Below are 13,089 nucleotides of genomic sequence, written 5' to 3'. Positions count from 1 at the left end.
GCACAAGTGATCGATGCACACCAACACATTAGCTAACAGTACACGAGATCGAAGTAACGATGTCTCTCTCTCTCTCTCTCTCTCATGTGGCGCCGGAGAAGAGGCCCTCGCCGGCGGCACCGCCAGCAGCCCCGTCCCCGTCCTCCCTCGCCGGCGCGGCGGACGCCGCGAAGGTTGCCGACGAGGAGAAGACGCCCTGGACGGCGCCGTAGGTGGCGCCGCAGCGGCGAGTGGGCGGGGTGGGCATGCACTCGCGCAGGCAGCTGTAGGGGTTGTCGGCGCAGTAGCAGCCCTTGGCGCACTCGCCGAAGCACTCCCGCCGGTACGCCGCCGCGCGGTCCAGCACCCGCAGGAAGTCGTGCACCATGTCGTCCTCGAAGTCGCCCGACCTCAACGATGACGACAGCGGCTGCGAGGCCGAGGACCGGCCGGCCAGCAGCAGCAGCGCGCAGGCCATGGTAGGAGAACCAGAAGCCATGGCCGCTGCTTGGAGAGGTGCAGGTCGATCTGCTATGAGAGGTGGATGGGGATCAGTGTCCTAGACTCCTAGCTAGCTAGGGCATTTATAGAGAATTAGTACACGTGTGCTTGGCTGCTTCCATTGCCTTATTAGCGCATCTCGTGCAGGACGTTCGTGGTTCGTTCCAACTATTTCGATGGTGACCCTTCTGATGGGGAATCAAAACAAAGATGAGCGAATTTTCGAAGAAAATTAAGTAGATGCTCAGATTAAAGAAGGCAGAACGAAGGGAGCTGTAAAGCACGAGATGCTCAAGCTACTGCACTACTTTGCATCGGGGCCAATGGGGGGTGTCTTGTCCGGGACGATCGATCGGCTTGCTCCACCTCCACAGTCCACACTACCAACCAGCCTAGCTTCTCTCTCCCGAGCAACATGGAATAGTGGTTACTGTATTTCCACATGATTTCTTGCCATGTCTTGTCTGCCCATCTATATTTTAGGACGAATTTGATCACCCTCAGACAAATGCTTTAGTTATATATGTGGCCTATGGGTTTTTTGTTCTGTTACTGCATGCAGTGGTTTTTTTGGACGTACCTCTGCATCTTTTTTAGCACAAATTGAGGCCTCCATCCCCCCTGTTTCTTTTATTTTTGCTTCAATTTTATCTTTCAGCTGCTCTACAGATTCTGCGAATTCGATAGGTGTTCACTCCGGAGAATCCATAGCATTACCACAGGAAAATGTATCGCTACGCCATGGTACGGTGTACATACACCATCAGCATGGGCTCACCCAGGAAGGATCGTGAAAAGCAGCATGATACAACGGAAGTAAAGATTAACCAAGACTAAGACAACAAAAAATACCAGAAAAGCGAAAGGACACTTCAATGAAAACCACTACTCAAAACACTTTTAACCAAACTGGCAACGGTAACTAAATTAATAAGAGTAAAAACTAATTAAAAGCTAGCTAACTGAGCATGCAAAATATCTCCAAGTATGCGTATGTGCACGGCCATGGCCATGATCGGCGCCCAAGCTTGAGCGTCAGACCGGTGCCCAAGCTTGGCGGTGCCACCGGTGCTCCAGCACGATGCCTCCGGCGAGACGACTGGTGGTGGCAGGATTAGCAAGTTCTAGCGGTGCCATGACGTCTTTGGCATAACTAATTTTCTGTATGGGGAAGCACTGGGTAGATGGTGGTAGTCGTACGTTGCTAGGAGGATCAGATCGAAGAATAATGGGTGGCTATGGTTGTGTACTCCATTGTAGGCCGTCATGTTTGGTGTATAATAATGTGACACTACTATTCCACAGTTATGTTTTATGTCCTGTGTATAATGTGTTGTGATCCAAATTCATTGCACAAGAAAAGGCCGACTTTCGACCGAGCGAAGCGGAGGCCCGTCGCCGGTTCATATACCCTTTAGGGTTTGCTCCTCGCTGATTATTTCTCTTGTAAGCCGTCATTAGGCGTTATAAACATACACCCGATATAGTGAAGATTTGCTAGCTCTTACCCATTATTTTTTTCCTTCCGCATTGGAAGAGTTTTCCACGTTAAATCCTCGTGTCTCTTGTGGTTGATCTTGTTGTTCTTCGTCATTTATTTGCCGCCGCTCTAACATAATGTATAATAATAAACTATACATCCTTTGTTATATTATTATTGTATTTATGTGGATCATATGTTAATGCTAGTTGCGAAACTTAAAATTAATTTTTCCTTCCAAATATGGTCATTGAATAAGTGAACAACAAAAAGTTTTGTGATCAATATGCATATAAATAGTCTCTCAGACATTCAGGGCATTACATACATTTTATATCAAACCTACAGTTTTACAATTGTTTGACTCAAACGGTTTCTAGCTTTCTCACAGCTCATAGCTCACAACAGCTTTTTCGTAGCTTACAGCTTACAACAGCTTTTTTACGGCTCATAGTCCGACCAAACACACCCTATATCTATTTTGGAACCATTCATCTTTTTTTTCTGAATAGAAGCCTAATAGTGGTTTGTCACTAAATTTTGAAGTAAATCGTCACTTTTTTCTTTACACTCATTGCATTTGCTTAGCGTGCTTCCCCTCCTAGATATAAGTTGCAGCTAGACCTGATTATCCGTCGGGTCAGATCAGGTTCAGATCAGATCAGATTTTTTTTTTACCCAACCTGATCATCCGGCTGGATTTTTCGGCCCGAACTTGACCCGGCACGTGGTTGGTTTCAGGTCAGGTCGTGTAAAACCAATTTTTCATGTATAATTTTCGGTTCGGAACAGATTGGATCGGTTTTTTTAGTTTTGGATAAAAAAAATTGGCCTCTACCCAGCCGACTTTAATGGCGGGTAAAAAATTTTGGCCTGAGCCCGGCCCAAACATTCGTCGGGTCGGGTTGGATTTTTTGGATGGGTTGGACGGCCATGATCAGGTCTAGTAGCAGCATGATCTTGGTATTAGTCTGCCCTGAAGTTCCGTCTTTACTTCCGTAGGCAACAAAATACGGTAACAAATCTTAAAATAATCTTGATGGCCCAAGTAGGCCCAATGAATTGAAATGGGCGCTACTAGCGTCCGGCGGTCCGATGGAAGATGTTCCCGTCGGACGGTTCATGCAACATCAAATAAAAAAGAGCATTTGCAACATAGAAACTTAGTAAATGCAACATCAAAAATGACTATTTGCAACTTCAAATCATGTTAAAAAATTTATTATCCATCCATCAATGATGAGCAAAAAAATCCGCTGCAACATCTATTTCATGTTACATGGAACATTCTAAACCTCTCGAGAAAAATGCAACATCCGGATAAAACACTTGCAACATGCCTGTGAAACGCGTGCAACATCGCGACTTCTTAATCTATTTTTGCAATATTCGCATGATACACTTGCAACATCGTTTTAAAATATTTGAAACACATATTCGCATGATACACTTGCAACATCGTTTTAAAATATTTGAAACACGTGAAATATATGGTTGCAACATGCAACAAATCTTAGTAAAGAGAGGAGGATGGTGACCCGAGGGAGCTCACGCCACCGAGAAGGTCGCCGCCGGGGTGCTCGCGCGGCCGTCGCCGCCCCGGAGCTCCTGCGGACACTCTCGCACGGCTGCTCGCGAAGGTCACGTCACCGACCGGCCGCCGCCGGCCTTGCTGCAGCCTATGACATGCTTGCTATCAGAGATTCATACCTCAATTTTGCCAGTCCTGATGGTGGAACGGCACAGTAGTCGCAACCGGTGTGATTTGCATGCAGCCACTACCGGAACCCGCCCCTTTGCAGCAATGAATACATAGATATGAAAATGGGCAAGATGTATTCCGATAATCACTGAACTGAAATAACCGAAGATGCAAAATACATTTCAGCTATATCATCTATTATTTTATTATTTGACCAACAAACGGAGCATCCACGTTCGCTCTCAAAGTCTAGATTCCCACATTAATCGGAGAAAAATAAAATTACCCACTACTCTCATTACAAAAAAATAGCCTAAAATACTCGTGTGCCAAATTAAAAATTACCCACCAATGCTATTATAAAAAAATTAAATATAAAATATCATTTAGCTATGTATCAATTACAAACATATAATTATTAAAAACTAAAGCTAATAACAATCAATCAAAATAAAAAGAAAATAAGAATAATTATATGCATAATAATATTATTAAAGTTTAACAAATCAAATTGTTATTATAGGTAGATCATATTTGAATTGTTTTAACCAACAATAAGACATAATTTACAATAATGAATAGGGTGATGTATGGTAACAAATAGTATAATATTTAAAAATAGTAGAGATACAATGACATGCAAATTTTTTAATTTTCAATACTAGCCGCGCAAATGCGCGGGCCATAAACCTAGTTATCTTATTATTTAGCCAGCAAACGGAGTCTCCACGTTCGTTTCTCAAGACCTAAAAATTTCCATGTTAATCAGGAAAAAATAGAAAAATAAAAATTACCCACCACAAGGAGGTTTGGTGGCTTTGTCAACAGATGAATTCCAGAATCTACCTTTTGCGACTCTTTTGATATGACCGTCTGTAAGACGAAAGTACGAGTAAATATACTCTTGATGAACACGGTCTCAGAAGAAAAAAAAACAAAGGTAGGAGGAGAAGGAGACATCATATCATTTCTTTTCTAAAGTCTAAACAATCTGCGGATGTTTCGATATATCTTATACAAAGGACGTTTGTCTTATTGTCAAATATATAAAATTTTTAAGTATACTAAGTATTATCTCCGTCCCGTAAAGACTGTGATTCTGAGTTTTGAAATTTGTCTCACAAAAAGTGTTATTTTCGTTTTCCAATACAACTCTATTTTTATCTCTCTCCTTCTCTATCCATCGCTTCTTGTGCACTCTCTACTTATCCATTTTTTTAAAAAAAAAATCACATGTCCAAACCGAGTATCGCAATCTTTACGGGGCGGATGTAGTACCATTTACTTACTATTCTCAACGCTTGCACGTTCCCTCCTGCGCAAATCACCAGGAGCCATGGGTTGAAGCCTGAAGCATCGGATTCCTGCGCAGGTCTTGTTTCCGTAATGCCGCCGCGCCTTGCTGACGAGATCCGGCGAGACAGATTCCAAGCAGAAGTTTCCTACCCTGCCGATCCGATCGCGGGCAAATGGACCCATCAATGACGTCGTCGTCGTCGCATGGAACCGGGGTGCCGGGCGTGCCGCCGGTGGACGTGGACCCGTCAAATTCGTAGCCGGCCGGGGCAAAAAGGAAGCTGGCCATATGGCCATATCGCAAGTGGCAAGTAGTACAGTAGCAGCAGCAAGACCGCGTGCTGGTCTTGTACAAGCCAAGCCTTTTGTCCTGCCAATGGCCAAGTGGCCAACCTATGTTGGTTGTATGGAAAATGGCACTACACTGCATTCTCTCTCGGTGTTCGGATGAGGGAAACTAATTTGGGAAAAGTTCGATTTACATATTACATATTCGAACTATCATAAAAATTCGATCTTCAACCTTCAACTATAAAACTGAGAGACCGAAACCGGCGATCAGAGGGGGTGAATGGGAGCCGATCAAAATTTCTTCGAAATTCGAACCGTCGGCCTATATCCCGAAAATCACCCAAGCCCTCAAACGTTCTGACCAGAGTTTGGAATAGCTATGGAAAAGCTAAGCCAACACAAAAGACCTCGAACGAGCGAGCAAAACAACGAAGCAGATCGGAAGCGAATCGGGAAAAACTGCAGAAATGATCTGCCTGGACCGGTCTGACCGGTGTACAGGACCGGTCTGACCGGTCGAGTCTGTTCAAAAACTAGATGACCGGTCTGACCGGTCTTGCCTACCGGTCTGACCGGTGATACCCAGAAAACCCCCGAAAATTTGGATTCAAACGATGAATCTCGACCAAACGACCACGAAAATCGATGAAACTTGGAGGAAGGCTTCGTTTCTACCCCAAGAACGTATCCCCAAGAGATCTCACCCTAAAGATATCCATAGCACGAGAATTTCGGGATGAGATCAAAAGGAGTGGGGTTTTCTCTAGAACTCAAGAAATCGAATTCGAACGAGCTAGTGATTCCGGAGGGTTTAGGACAGAGCTAGAAGCACGGGAATCACAGCAAAGAACTCATGGAAACATCGCAATCGTGTGCACCAAAAACGAAACCAAAATCCATCACAAACGGGCAAAAAAACGAGGGGATGGAATCGATTCAAAAGCCCAGAGGGCACGAGGAGGATAGGGCCTCCTTTCCCAATCAAATCCCACTCAAGGTCTCAACAATCCATGGACAAAATCTACTCTAAAGGGAGGAACAGAGGGAGGGAGACACAGGGGGCGGCCTGGAGAACAACACAATTCACGGACGAAATACACAAGCCGCAAAATAACCTAACACAAGTGAAGGGGTATTTATACCCGCGGGACCGGTCTGACCGGTACGCTGGACCGGTCAGACCGGTTGGTTAGACCAGTCAGACCGGTGCCAGGGACCGGTCAGACCGGTTGGCCTGCTGCACCCCCTATACACGATCTCATCCGACGGCCGAGGTTCTTTCTTCGGAATGAAGTCTTCTCCACGATGCCGCCGTCTTGATGAAGATCCAGTCCGCGGTTTTGGAGGGTCCGCAAAACACGGGTAGGTGGCCGGTTTTGAGAAAACCGCCAAAACCTCACGCGCGGGAAGATTCCCGCCTCCACGCCGTGGCCCTAGACTCCGTTCCCGCCTCGGTCTTCTGACGGCCCTAGACGCCGCCCGACGCCCGTCACCTCCTCGCCCGCAGCAAGGCCCTAGACGCCGTCGACGCCTGTCACCTCCGTCAGTCCCGAGACCGATGCCCGTGCCTCCACGACTTGGCGTCTTCAACCGCCGTCCGCCTCCTTGGTTTTGTGGGGCAAACCAAGAAACCCGCCTTCCCTCGCCGCTTGCGCCCTCGATCCAGGAGTGGACACCACAGCTGCCGCCCGGTCCGAGCTCTGGTCCCGGCTGCCCTTCACCGCCGTCCACCGCACAGTCCATCGGCCACAACACCTCCACGGCAGCTCCCCGTCGACACTCGACGCCCGTGTACCTGCAATCCAAAGACCAAGCGCACGATCACACCGCACGGTTGACAATTCACTCATCACAAGCAGGATAGAGTACTCAACATTCCTCAATCTCCTCCTTGATGAGTGCATTGTCAACACACCACAAACGAACCAAGAGAAGTGAAACCAGAAAAGAACAAAGAAGCACAAGCAAGTGACAAAAAGCTCAGAAAGGCAGGAACAGTCACTTACTCAAGCAAAATCGATCCCCTAAGACAAGGGCAAAGGCTCGACGCAATCGATCAAAATCCAAAACATGACTCCTCAAAGACAGAGGTAACGCTCGACGCAGTCATGCAAGAAGCAGAGGGAAAACGAGGAAAACCAGGAGCCAAGAACAAAGCAGAAACTCCCCAAGCAAAGCTTTTCCCTCTCACAAGTGCAACTCTCCCAAAATGATGCACTCTCGAAGCCCTGTGCACAACAAGTTTTTCAAAAATCAAACAAGTCTCCCCCCTTGTTCGATCACTTCTCTCAAAATTCTCCCCCTTGTTGGCACATGCACACATCAAGCCTAAAAAGACCTAAAGCTCCGCCTGAAGCTGAAACTCCCCCTGAACAGATGCTATGCAATGAATGCAACGCAGGAGGTATAAGTGAAAGCATTCAGGGATACAAGAATATGAGCAACATCTAGTCACAAGCACGTGTGCATCCATAAACAAGACCTGCATCTAGCTTAACAGGGTATATTATATCAGCCTAGAGCTAGGCAAGTTCAGTTTATGAGAAATAAAAGCATCACCCATGATCTAGCACTAATAAGTAGGGAGTGGAAAGCAGTGCTACTCAAACTCATACAGGTGAGTCAAAACTCAGCCAAAAACAAGTTGTTAACATTCATTTTTCAATCAATTTTATATCAAGCAATTCTTAATGCCAGGGGTTGAAAGTTTGTCATGCTTCACTTAGCAACGAGACCAAGCCTATGCCAAAAGACAATTAGAAGCTTAAAGCACTCATTTCAGTCATGCACAGCCTTGCCCGGGTTCTCACAAGTGCAAAGTGAGCCGTCCCGAAAGCTCGATCAGTGCGACAAGCAATCCCTCCTGGATCTTTTCAATCCATTTCAAGAACAGTTCAAGCAACTTTTACAGATTTAAATCATTTCAAGTATGAATTGTTGAACGAAAATCCACACTAGCATGAATACGATAGCAAAGCATATCAACACGCCCTAACATGCTATACATGATCAAGTTTATCAACTTACACTAGCATACTATACATGTTTTCAGATTTTCAAATCAAAATAGCTTAACTCAGATGATATCATATACACAATGGAGCAAGCTATACATGATCAAGTTTATCAACTTACACTAGCAGGCACTAGAAGATCATAGCAATGTATACAAGAATGCTAGTGCAAGTGAGACAATGCAAAATGCAAACATGTACAATGCATATGCACAATGCAACTACCAAACCTAGAAAACAAAGAGAAGCAAATAAAATCTACAAAGCTAACCAAAGAAAAGTCAGCAAATACAACGGCTCAAAGACACACAGGACTAGACCAAATGGATCCAACTGAGTACCATGAAAAGGCAACAATCAGAAAACCACAAGTCCATCCTGAAAGGAAAACGTACAAGCCGAACGCTCACATACCTCGATGAAGATCCCGCTGGACCTAGAGCATAGCAAGCTCGAGGTCACCTCCCCTGCGTCCTCAGCGGGTCCACCTTCTGCTCGAACAGGTTCTTGTAGAGGTGAACGATCGAAGTGGAAGTAGTGGTACTGGATCATCCTCCTGAGCTGAGGTAGTCGAAGCAGAAGGGGCCGGAGCCTGCAGCCGGTGCAGTAACTCCGGATCATCATCAGCACCTGAGGTAGAGCTCCCCCTCAACAAGTGATACCTAGCACAAGAGAAGCTAGGACACAAGGAAATAGCAAACACCAAAGATCCAGAGCAAGACTCAAGCAAACGGTTAGGTGTTAGTCAAGCTACATGCAAAAGTATACCAAAAGACACTCTAGAACATATCAAGACAGAAGATATCCCTAGAAAAATCTAAAGGCACTCAACTACATGAACCAAGACAGCAAGACTATATGAAGAAGATACTTGAGCTAGCAACCAGAACTAAGGAGCAAAAGCTATACAATCATGAGGGGACTGGACAAGGCACACACCCTGAGCTAGCAAGAGTCATGACAAAATGAAAATCACAAAACTAGCAAACTTAGTGGCTAGTCCACCAAAGCACAAGCACAGACCTAGCAAGCAAAACAAGTAGAGATGTAGAATCTACAACAAGTCACACGCAGAAAATGTACAAAGAACTCAAAAGACAAACTCAAATGTACAGAGGATACAACAGCCACCATGGGCTATCCATCAGCCTTGGAGAACCATCAAGTCTTGATCAAACCTGCATAATACCAAGATCCATGGTGCACTTGTTCTCCAGGCCTCCAACCAGCATCACCATCGAGACAAAGGAGGAGCAAACGTCTCGACACTGGGGTTAGCAAAGTGAGAAGCAAACCAGTGACGAGCCATTTGCTCTACAGAAGGGTAAGCAAAGTCAGGTAAAGCGTATCCCCTGTCCCGTCTACCGTGAGGCTGACGATCACCACCGCGAGGAAAGCGTAGAGCCTCAAAACCTCCTCCAAAGCCTCGGTCCTGTGGTCCATAGCCGTACTGAAAACGACCAGGAGCACGGCCGGCAAAGCGACCACCCGCTGGAGCACGGTAACCACCACAGTCTCCCTGACCTCCACCTACACGGCGCGCCCTAGCATCTCGCCTATCACCACGCCGAGAAGGACCATGCACCCGAGCAGAGTACATGTCCGCGTTCCGTCTCTCCTGCTCTCGCCTCACAGCCCGCTTCCTCCTGAAGCAAAACTCCTCCAGGTGACCTTCCCTGTCACAGAACTCACAGTGGTACCTCACCTCACGCTTGGGAGGTGGAGGCCTAGCCTACGGACGGGGAGGAGCAGTCAACTTCTTCTGGGCAACCTGGGCTGTGGCAGCAGGGAGCATGTCGAGGGAATTCCTCAGCTCATTGGGCTTCGGAACCCAAACCTGCTTCTGCGGAGGTGCTTTAGGTGGTTCTTTAAGCACACCATCCGCGGGGTCAACAAGCGAAGGCTGTGTGCTCGTGCTAGCAGTGTTTCCAGCAGCCTTGCCAATCTTACCATACAACCTGTCAAAGTCTGACTTCGTGTATGTGTAACCGACCCCAAACCCATCACCACGCTTGAACTGCTTAATCATCATGCCCAACTGCGGCTCACTGCTAGAAACCCAACTCAGAATCGCCCTAAGATAGGTATTCTCATTCTCTAAGTTGGCTTTCTCTACCGCAAGACTATCTAAATCAGCAATCAAAACAGGGCAAACAGAGCAGTCAATAGGTGGGCTAGACTCTACGACCTTAGTCTTTCCAAAAGATTTGATCAAAGCATTCTTCTCCTCTAGCTCCAACCTAAGCGTGGGACAAAGCTTACAAGCGCCAAGCAAAGCAGGCCTAGATCTAAACTCCTCTAGTTCACAAATAACAGTAGCAAACTTAGACTGCAAAGAAGCTAGATCAGACTTGAAGATAGGACACTCATCGCATTCAAGCACATCACTAACAATGGGAGCGTCCTTGACAAGTTCAAGCTCATGCTTGGCCTTGGCTAGCTCGTGAGACACGTCAGAAAGCGAAGTCTTAGCAACATCTAAGTTTGCGTCGTTCTCATCATGCTTGGCACGGAGAGCAACAAGATCATTCATGTGAGATATGCAGCCAGCGCACTCATCCTCACTAGATTTCTCCCTAGCACAAGCCAGCTCAGCCCTAAGCTTTCTACGCTCTCTAGCTTCTTCCTTAAGCAGCCTTTTCTGGTTGTCGAGAGCGGCGTACAACTCCCTAACCTCTGTATCAAGCAGGTCGATCGTGGAGTTTACCTCTGAATCACTCTCGGATCCAGGAGAAGAGCCGGAGTGCGTCGGTGTAGCATGTCCACCCGAAGACGCACGAGCACCATCGGCTTCGCCCGCCATGGTGCAGAAGCTCTTGCGCCGACCGGCCGCCAAGCAAAGGCCGATGAAGCCGGTGGCTTCCTTGCCCCGCTTCTTCTTCTTCTTGTCGTCGTCGTCGGAGCTCGGTGAAGAAGAGCGGTCAGTGTCGGAGCTCTTGTCGAGGTCGCTGAGCTGCGCCAGGAAGGCCTTCTCCCGCTTCTTGGCCTTGTACTGGAAGCGCTTCTTGAGCGACTCCTTGTCGAAGCGTCCTCCCCGGTCACGACTGCAGTACTTCTGGCGCCGACGCTCCTTGTTGGAGCCTCCCTCGTCGCGGTCACGGTGGCGGAAGTAGTCGAAGGAGTTGTTCTGGCCACCGCCGGACTTCTTGGGACAATCGGCGATGAAGTGGTTCAGATCGCCGCAGTTGTAGCACCCGGGGTTCTTCTTCCTCTGCCTGTTGTAGTAGACGCGCTGGAACTTGCTGATCAGGAGGCACAAGTCGTCGTCGCCCAGCGTCTCCAGCTGCTCATCTGAAACAGAAGGCAAAGAGGCAAGAGAAAAGCCAAGAGCAGAGTTAGCGTTAGAGCTCGATCCACCTGGGCCAGTCACAAGAGCGACGCTCTTGGAAGGAGGGGCACCATTGAGCTTGGCTCGTGTCTGGTTATCCACCTCCGTGGCCTTGAGCTTGCTGAAAAGCTCGTTCACGGTCAGAGTCTCAAAGCATGTAGACTCAATGATCGTGTTCACCTTGAGATCCCACACAGAGCGGTCAAGTGCGTAGAGCAACTTGAGAGCCTTCTCGTGCTCTGTGTACTCAAGGGCACCAGCAGATCTGTTCGCATTGACCTTGTTCACAATCGACTGAAAACGACTGAACATCAGGTCAATGCTCTCACCCGGCTCCTGTGTGAAGTTCTCATACTCACGCCGGTGAGTCTCGAACAGTCTGGCCTTCACCTGAGGTGTACCCTCATGGTAGTTCTCAAGACATGTCCAAATTTTGTGGGCTTCCTGAAAACCCTGGACGCATGAGAACTCCGCACGAGAAACGCCAGCGAACAAGGCATTGACGGCCTTGGCGTTAGCCTCATGCTGGGTCACCTGGAGAGGTGTGGTCCGAACAGCAAGCACCTCGTAAAGGTGGTTCGTGGTAATCTCCCAGACATCGGCTCCCATGCTCTGCAGGAAGGCTCTCATGCGAACCTTCCAGTAGGCATAGTCCTCGCCGGAAAACACCGGGATCTTACCAAGACTCGTCATGGTCGCCAAGTGATTTTCGAACCGGTTAAGGTACTGAAAACCTCAACCAAGCTCTGATACCAATTGAGGGGCCGAAGCCGGCGACCAAAGGGGGGGTGAATGGGAGCCGATCAAAATTTCTTCGAAATTCGAACCGTCGGCCTATATCCCGAAAATCACCCAAGCCCTCAAACGTTCTGACCAGAGTTTGGAATAGCTATGGAAAAGCTAAGCCAACACAAATGGCCTCGAACGAGCGAGCAAAACCACGAAGCAGATCGGAAGCGAATCGGGAAAAACTGCAGAAATAATCTGCCTGGACCGGTCTGACCGGTGTACAGGACCGGTCTGACCGGTCGAGTCTGTTCAAAAACTAGCAGACCGGTCTTGCCTACCGGTCTGACCGGTGACACCCAGAAAACCCCCGAAAACTTGGATTCAAACGATGAATCTCGACCAAACGACCACGAAAATCGATGAAACTTGGAGGAAGGCTTCGTTTCTACCCCAAGAACGTATCCCCAAGAGATCTCACCCTAAAGATATCTATAGCACGAGAATTTCGGGATGAGATCAAAAGGAGTGGGGTTTTCTCTAGAACTCAAGAAATCGAATTCGAACGAGCTAGTGATTCCGGAGGGTTTAGGACAGAGCTAGAAGCACGGGAATCACAGCAAAGAACTCATGGAACCATCGCAATCGTGTGCACCAAAAACGAAACCAAAATCCATCACAAACGGGCAAAAAAACAAGGGGATGGAATCGATTCAAAAGCCCAGAGGGCACGAGGAGGATAGGGCCTCCTTTCCCAATCAAATCCCACTCA

The sequence above is a fragment of the Panicum virgatum genome, chromosome 8N (assembly GCF_016808335.1).
Source record: "Panicum virgatum strain AP13 chromosome 8N, P.virgatum_v5, whole genome shotgun sequence".
Taxonomy (NCBI): Eukaryota; Viridiplantae; Streptophyta; class Magnoliopsida; order Poales; family Poaceae; genus Panicum; species Panicum virgatum.
Note: the sequence above shows the minus strand (reverse complement) of the source record.